Below are 8,913 nucleotides of genomic sequence, written 5' to 3'. Positions count from 1 at the left end.
CTTTCTTCTTTAAGGTTGCTGCCCCTATCATCGCCAAGCCTATCTTCAACCTTTTTAACCTGTCTCTCCTTTCTGGGGAGGTTCCCATTGCTTGGAAGGCAGCCACAGTTCATCCTTTATCATCCTGTTTATCAAAGGTGTTGGAAAAACTAGTCAATAATCAACTGACTGGCTTTCTTGATGTCTATATTATTCTCTCGGATATGCAATCTGGTTTCTGCTCAGGTTATGGATGTGTCACTGCAACCTTTAAGGTCCTCACTGATGTCACCATTGCCCTCGATTCTAAGCATTATTGTGCTGCTATTTTTATTGACTTGGCCAAAGCTTTTGATACGGTAGACCATTCCATTCTTTTGGGCCGGCTAAGGGATATTGGTGTCTCTGAGGGGTCTTTGGCCTGGTTTCCTAACTACCTCTCTCAAAGAGGGCAGTGTATAAAGTCACTGCCTGTCACCAACGGAGCACCCCAAGGCTCGATCCTAGGCCTGTCACTCTTCTCAATTTACATCAACAACATAGCTCAGCCAGTAGGAAGCTCTCTCATCCATTTTATATGCAGATTATACAGTTTTGTACTCAGCTGGCCCCTCCCCAGAATTTGTGTTAAATGCTCTACAACAAAGCTTTCTTAGTGTTCAACAAGCTTTCTCTGTGCTTAACCTTGTTCGGAACACCTCCAGAAAAAGGTAATGTGGTTTGGTAAGAAGAATGCCCTTCTTCCCACAGGTGTTATTGCTACCTTTGAGGGTTTAGAGCTTGAGGTAGTCACCTCATACAAGTACTTGGGAGTATGGCTAGACGGTGCACTGTCCTTCTCTCAGCACATATCAAAGCTGCAAGCTAAAGTTAAATCTAGACTTGGTTTTATCTATCGTAATCGCTCCTCTTTCACACCAGCTGGCAAACTAATCCTGATTCAGATGACCATCCTACCCATGCTAGATTACCGAGACGTAACTTATAGATCGGCAGGTAAGGGTGCTCTCGAGCGGCTAGATATTCTTTACCATTCAGCCATCAGATGTGCCACCAATGCTCCTTAACACATCACTGGTCATCTCTGTATACCTGTCACAAGACCCACTGGTTGATGCTTATTTATAAAACCCTCTTAGGCCTTACTCCCCCCTATCTGAGATATCTACTGCAGCCCTCATCCTCCACATACAACACCCGTTCTGTCAGTCACATTCTGTCAGTCCCCAAAGCACACACATCCCTGTGTCGCTCGTCTTTTCAGTTCGCTGCAGCTAGTGACTAGAACGAGCTGCAACAAACACTCAAACTGGACAGTTTTATCTCAATCTCTTCATTCAAAGACTCAATCATTGACACTTTTACTGACAGTTATGGCTGCTTTGTGTGATGTATAGTTGTCCCTACCTTCTTGCCCTTTGTGCTGTAGTCTGTGCCCAATAATGTTTGTTTTGTGTTGTTACCATGTTGTGTTGCTACCATGCTGTGTTGTCATGTGTTGCTGCCTTGCTATGTTGTTGTCTTAGGTCTCTCTTTATGTAGTGTTGTCTCTCTTGTTGTGATGTGTGTTAAGTCCTATATTTATATTGTATTTATTATAATTTTTTAATCCCAGGCCCCCTTCCCCACAGGAGGCCTTTTGCCTTTTGGTAGGCCGTCATTGTAAATAAGAATTTGTTCTTAACTGACTTGCCTAGTTAAATAAAGGTTAAATAAAAAAAAATATCAATATAATCATGAGGATATCAGAATCCAAATCCCCCTAAAAAAGGGGGACTTCAGGTGAGGTGATAGTTTCAGGGGTGTAGTTGTCATATTTTAGAACCATAGCTTTCTTCTCTCTCATCTTCCCTCTGGACAGGGGAGACCAGAGTTGTATTCAATAGAAAATAACTGACCAAAATGGGGAGGGAATGCCTAAACATGTCCAAAAATAAGCTCATTTTCATTGCAAAATGTTTGCTACGGTGATCACTAATAAATACTAATTTACTTTTTACGTTTCAAAAAGTTTGAAAAGGTTTTTGTTGCATGCACTACTGAACACGACCCAGCTTCCCTTTGCCCTTGTTGACCCAAAACTGTGGGTGTGGAACTTCCCTGGGAAATTTTGGAGATCTGAGATAACTGGATAGATGTGAGGAACTATGACAAAATTCTAACTAATTTGGGGAAAAGATGGAGCTAGTACTAAATTGAAATTGCCTATCAAATTCTTTCAGTTGAACACAATTGCCTAGGGGGAAGCGGTGAGCCTAAGGGTTCTTGTCAGGGCTGTACATCAGTGGTTTCAAACCTGTTGTTACTTCAGAATTTTCTGGTGACCTACAGCAGTGTCACAAACTCGGTGCTGGGGCCCCCCCTGGGTGCACGTTTAGTTTTTTGCCCTAGCACTACACAGATGATTAAAATAATCAACTCATCATCAAGCTTTCATTATGGGGCAGCAGGTATCCTAATGGTTAGAGCATTGGGCCAGTAACCGAAAGGATTGAATCCCCGAGCTGACAAGGTAAAAATCTTTTGTTCTGCCCCTGAACAAGGCAGTTAACCCACTGTTTCCCGGTAGGCTGTCATTGTAAATAAGAACTTAACTGACTTGCCTAGTTAAATAAAAGGTTAATATTTCAAACATTTACATTTGAATCAGCTGTGGACCGAGTTTGGGAAACCCTGAGCTACAGTATCTGATAAACAAAACCACGTCTCTAGCATTATAGGGAAGAAGAAAAGTTTCTGATGACATCATCTGGTGTGCATCATGTGATTTGTTTAAAATGAGCTTTTTTGTTTAAAATCACATGATGCACACTAGATGTCATCAGTGGTTGTGTTCCCCTGCGTTGCATCATCAACCAATGCCATGTCATTGACAGTGTCATCGGGCACCAGATTCATACCCTTAAACTTATTCCACATTTTGTTATGCTACGGCCCAAATTCAAAATTGATTTTTTTTATTTTTATTTACAGTTTTGAAATGCAGATATTTCATTTACATAAGTATTAACACCCCTGAGTCAATACATATTAGAATCACCTATGGCAGATATTACAGCTGTGAGTCTTTCTGGGTAAGCCTCTAAGAGCTTTGCACATCTGGATTGTACAATATTTGCCCATTATTCTTCTCAAAATGATTCAAGCTCTGTCAAAGTTGGTTGTTGATCATTGCTAGACAACCATTTAAATCTTGCCATAGATTTTCAAGCAGATTTAAGTTAAAATATTTTTTTTTAATCAGCCATTCACTGTCTTCTTGGTAGGAAACTCCAATGTAGATTTGGCCTTGGGTTTTAGGTTATTGTCCTGCTGAAAGGTGAATTCAGATCCTAGTGTCTGGTGGAAAGCAAACTGAACCAAGTGTTCCTTGAGGATTTTGCTTGTGCTTAGCTCCCTTCAGTTATGTTTTTATCCTGAAAAAAAGTCCTTAACGGATTACAAGCATACCCATAACATGATGCAGCCACCATATGCTTGAAAATATGGACAGTAGTACTCAGTAATGTATTGGATTTGCCCCAAACATAACACTTTGTATTCAGGAAAAAAGTTAATTACTTTGGAGTATTACTTTTGTGCCTTATTGCAAACAGGATGCATGTTTTGGAATCATTTTTATACTGTACAGGCTCCCTTCTTTTCACTCTGCCAATTAGGTTAGTATTGTGGGGTGACTACAATGTTATTGATCAAACCTCAGTATTCTCCCATCACAGCTATTAAACTCTAACTGTTTTAAAGTCACCATTGGCCTCATGGTGAAATCCCTGAGTAGTTTCCTTCCTCTCCGGCAACTGAGTTAGGAAAGACAACTTTATCTTTGTAGTGACTGGGTGTATTGATACACATTCCAAAGTGTAATTAATAACTTCACCATGCTCAAAGGGATATTCAATGTCTGTTTTATTAAATTTGACCCATCTACCAATAGGTGCCCTTCTTTGCGAGGCATTGGGTAACCTCCCTGGTCTTTGTGGTTGAATCTGTTTTTGAAATTCACTTCTCGACTGAGGGATCTTACAGATAATTGTACAGTTGAAGTCGGAAGTTTACATACACTTAGGTTGGAGTCAATAAAAAAATTTTTTCAACCACTCCACAAATTTATTGTTAACAACGTTTTGTTTTGGCAAGTCGGTTAGGACATCTACTTTGTGCATGACAAGTAATTTTCTCCAACAATTGTTTAGACAGATAATTGCACTTATAATTCATTGTTCCAGTGGGTCAGAAGTTTACATACACTGAGTTGACTGTGCCTTTAAACAGCTTGGAAATTCCAGAAAATTATGTCATGGATTTAGAGGCTTCTGATAGGCTAATTGACATAATTTGAGTCAATTGGAAGTGTACCCGTGAATGTATTTCAAGGCCTACCTTTAAACTCAATGCATCTTTTCTTGACATCATGGGAAAATCAAAAGGATTCAGCCAAGACCTCAGAAAAAAATTGTAGACCTCCACAAGTCAGGAGGAAACATGTACGAAAGGATCTATATCCACAGTAAAAACAAGTCCTATATCGACATAACCTAAAAGGCCGCTCAGCAAGGAAGAAGCCACTGCTCCAAAACCACAATAAAAAAGCCAGACAACGGTTTGCAACTGTACATGGGGACAAAGACTTTCTGGAGAAATGTCCTCTGAGCTGATGAAACAAAAATAGAACTGTTTGGCCATAATGACAATTGTTATGTTTGGAGGAAAAAGGCGGAGGCTTGCAAGCCAAAGAACACCATCCCAACCGTGAAGCACGGGGTGGCAGCATCATGTTGTGGGGGTGCTTTGCTGCAGGAGGGACTGGTGCACTTCACAAAATAGATGGCATCATCAGGTAGGAAATTTATGTGGATTTATTGAAGCAACATCTCAAGACATCAGTCAAGAAGTTAAAGTTTGGTCGCAAATGGGTCTTCCAAATGGACAATGTCCCCAAGCATACTTCCAAAGTTGTGGCAAAATGGTTTAAGGACAACAAAGTGAAGTTATTCGAATGGCCATCACAAAGCCCTGACCTCAATCCTATAGAACACATTTGTGGGCAGAACTGAAAATGCGTGTGCGAGCGGAGGCCTACAAACCTGACTCAGATACACCAGCTCTGTCAGGAGGAATGGGCCAAAATTCACCCAACTTATTGTGGGAAGCTTGTGGAAGACTACCCAAAACTTTTGACCCAAGTTAAACAATTTAACGGCAATGCTACCAAATACTAATTGAGTGTTTGTAAACTTCTGACCCACTGGGAATGTGATGAAAGAACTAAAAGCTGTAATGAATCATTCTCTCTACTATTATTCTGACATTTCACATTCTTAATATAAAGTGGTGATCCTAACTGACCTAAGACAGGGAATTTTAAAATGTATTTGGTTAAGGTGTATGAAAACTTCCAACTTCAGCTGTATGTGTGGGGTAAAAAAAAAAGAAGCTCCACCCCCATACTCATAGAATTGACTCAAAATGAATGTTTACAACCACAAATAACAATAACTGTAGCGACACTGTGTTTATAAACGTGGATATCGATTTTGCCACTTCAGCATGCTTTTGTGGCGCAGTCGATGCCAAGCAGGGCTACAGGCCAGAAGGTTGAGGGTTCGCCGACCACCACAGACAAGATAACGCTCCCTGCCTGCTTCATTAGGCTACATTACAAATCAGAGCCGGCTGCAGACAATGCTCAGCTAGGTAGAAATCAGATTCTCATAATTTTATGCATTATTTATAATTCAATAAAATATATGCTAGAAAGTGTGTGCCCCCAGGCCTGGCGGGAAGCAAAAGTTATTCCGTTACCTAAGAACAGTAAAGCCCTCTTTACTGGCTCAAATAGGCGACCAATCAGCCTGTTACCAACCCTGTTACTAACTTTTGGAAAAAATGGTGTTTGACCAGATACAATGCTTTTTTACAGTAAACTAATTGACAACAGACTTTCAGCACGCTTATAGGGAAGGACATTCAACAAGCACAGCACTTACACAAATGACTAATGATTGGCTGAGAGAAATTGATGATAAAAAGATTGTGGGTGCTGTTTTGTTAGACTCCAGTGTGGCTTTTGACATTATTGCTATTGTCTGTTGCTGGAAAAACATACACTACCGTTCAAAAGTTTGGGGTCAGAAATGACTTTGTTTGTGAAAAAATACAAAATAAATGTATCCATTAAAATAACATTAAATTGATCAGAAATACAGTGTAGACATTGTTGATGTTGTAAATGACTATCGTAGCTGGAAACAGTAGATTTTTTAATGGAATATCTACATAGGCGTACAGAGGCCCATTATCAGTAACAATCACTCCTGTGTTTCAATGGCACGTTGTGTTAGTTAATCTAAGTTTATAATTTTAAAAGGCTAATTGATCATTAGAAAACGCTTTTGCAATTATGTTAGCACAGCTGCAACCTGTTGTCCTGATTAAAGAAGCAATAAAACGGGCCTTCTTTAGACTAGTTGAGTATCTGGAGCATCAGCATTTGTGGGTTCGATTACAAGCTCAAAATGGCCAGAAACAAATGACTTTCTTCTGAAATTCGTCACTCTATTCTTGTTCTGAGAAATTGATGTTTTTCCATGCGAGAAGTTACCAAGAAACTGAAGATCTTGTACAACGCTGTGTACTACTCCCTTAACAGTACAGAGCAAACTGGCTCTAACCAGAATAGAAAGAGGAGTGGGAGGCCGCGGTGCACAACTGAGCAAGAGGACAAGTACATTAGATTGTCTAGTTTGAGAAACAGACGCCTCACAAGTCCTTACCTGGCAGCTTCACTAAATAGTACCCGCAAAACACCAGTCTCAACAGCAACAGTGAAGAGGTGACTCTGGGATGCTGGCCTTCTAGGCAGAGTTGCAAAGAAAAAGCCATATCTCAGACTGGCCAATAAAAAGGAAAGATTAAGATGGGCAAAAGAATACAGACACTGGACAGAGGAACAATGCCTAGAAGGCCAGCATCCTGGAGTCACCTCTTCACTGTTGACGTTGAGACTGGTGTTTTGCGGGATGATATAGAGGTCCTGGATGGTACTGGGTTGTCCATACCACACTCTGTAGCGCCTTGTGATCGAGGGCGGTGCTGTTGCAAAACCAAGCAGTGATGCAGCCAGTCAAGATGCTCTTAATGGTGTATCTTTATAACTTTTTGAGAATTTGAAGGACCATGCCAAACCTTTCCAATTTCCCGTGGGGGAAGAGGCACCTTCGTGCCTTCTTCATGACTGTGGGCGTGAGTGGACCATTTTAAGTCCTTAGTGATTTGGACACCAAGGAAGCTCTCGACCCGCTCCACTGTAGCCCCGTTGATGTGGATAGGGGCATACTCGCCCCCCCCCCATTTCCTGTAGTCGACAATAAGCTCCTTGGTCTCACTGACATTGAGGGAGAGGTTGCTGTCTCGGCACCACACTGCCAGGTCACTGACCTCCTCCCTGTAGACTCATCGTCGCCGGTGATCAGGCCTATCACCGTCGCGTCGTCAATTAATTATTGATTGCATGCTGGTGTTGTAGGCCTAGGTAGGATAATTGTATTGTACCTGAACAAGATCAATAGGGGAGCTTTTGAGCTGTGTGTCTCATGTCTTCACTGTCCTTTCATGCACAATGATGCACCTGGCCTCTACGCTTATGTATAAAATTGGTGCAGCTTTGAATGATTTTATGTGCGGTGTGATTGCTAGTTAGCCTATTGCAGATGTGGACAAATGATCCACCTATCACTATTGTCACTATGAATGGTGGAAAGAGGTCAGGATAGACAGACAGGTAGACTATATTGACCTGTGGTATAGTTACACGGAACCCTAACCGGCTGCGAGCGTGCCCCATCGTGCATACGTTTATTTTGTACCCCCACACCAAACGGGATTACGACACGCAGGTTAAAATATCAAAACAAACTCTGAACCAATTACATTAATTTGGGGACAGGTCAAAAAGCATTAAACATGTATGACAATTTAGCTAGCTAGCTTGCTGTTGCTAGCTAATTTGTCCTGATATATATAAACATTGAGTTGTTATTTTACCTGAAATACACAAGGTCCTCTACTCCGACAATTAATCCACACATGAAAAGGTCAACCGAATCGTTTCTAGTCATCTCTCCTCCTTCCAGGCTTTTTCATCTTTGAACGCATCTAAAATTTCATAGTAGTACCACAACGACCGGCAAAACAGTTCGTCTTTCAATCACCCACGTGGATATAACCAATGAGGAGATGGCACGTGGGTACCTGCTTCTATAAACCAATGAGGAGATGGGGGAGGCAGGAGTTGCAGCACGATCTGCGTCAGAAATAGGAATGACTATTTAGCCTTTGGCAACGCAGACGCTCGTTGGCGCGCACGAGCAGTGTGAGTGCAATAATTTAATAACATGCGATTTCTAATTTTATTTTGCAACGCTCGCGCACGCGACGTGTCTGGTCTGGTCAGCATGTTAGTGTGCGGCAAAGCGTAGTGCATAAGGGAAGTACCAAAACACCTTGATATAGGGGTGCACATGCAAGCAGCTGAGGAAATGTGGCTAGGTTGGATAAATGATATAGTAAAACCTGCAAAAGGCTGAAAGTAAAGCAGTAAAAAAAAAACACTACCCTCTCTCAAAAATGTTTTTTGACAACCCCCCCACCCCAGTACATTTCCAACTGTCCCTTATCTTCTAGCTTTTTTACTACAATATTAGAAACTTGTCATTTTCACATATGTTGACATATTGTAGCAGTCGAGCTGGAGATGATGAATTTGATGTTGACTGCAACAATCTGACTGCAACTCACCATTTTGTAAATAATTTGGTAACCATCTGTTGAAATATCTCATTTTGAAAAAAATAACAAATTAGATAAAAAAATTATAAATAAAAAAATGGTACACCAAAAAGGTAAATGAGCTCTAAATTGTAGGTACCACCACAG

Source organism: Oncorhynchus kisutch, linkage group LG12 (genome assembly GCF_002021735.2).
Source record: "Oncorhynchus kisutch isolate 150728-3 linkage group LG12, Okis_V2, whole genome shotgun sequence".
Lineage (NCBI taxonomy): Eukaryota > Metazoa > Chordata > Actinopteri > Salmoniformes > Salmonidae > Oncorhynchus > Oncorhynchus kisutch.
The sequence above is the reverse complement of the archived record's forward strand: the minus strand, read 5'-3'. Positions refer to the sequence as shown.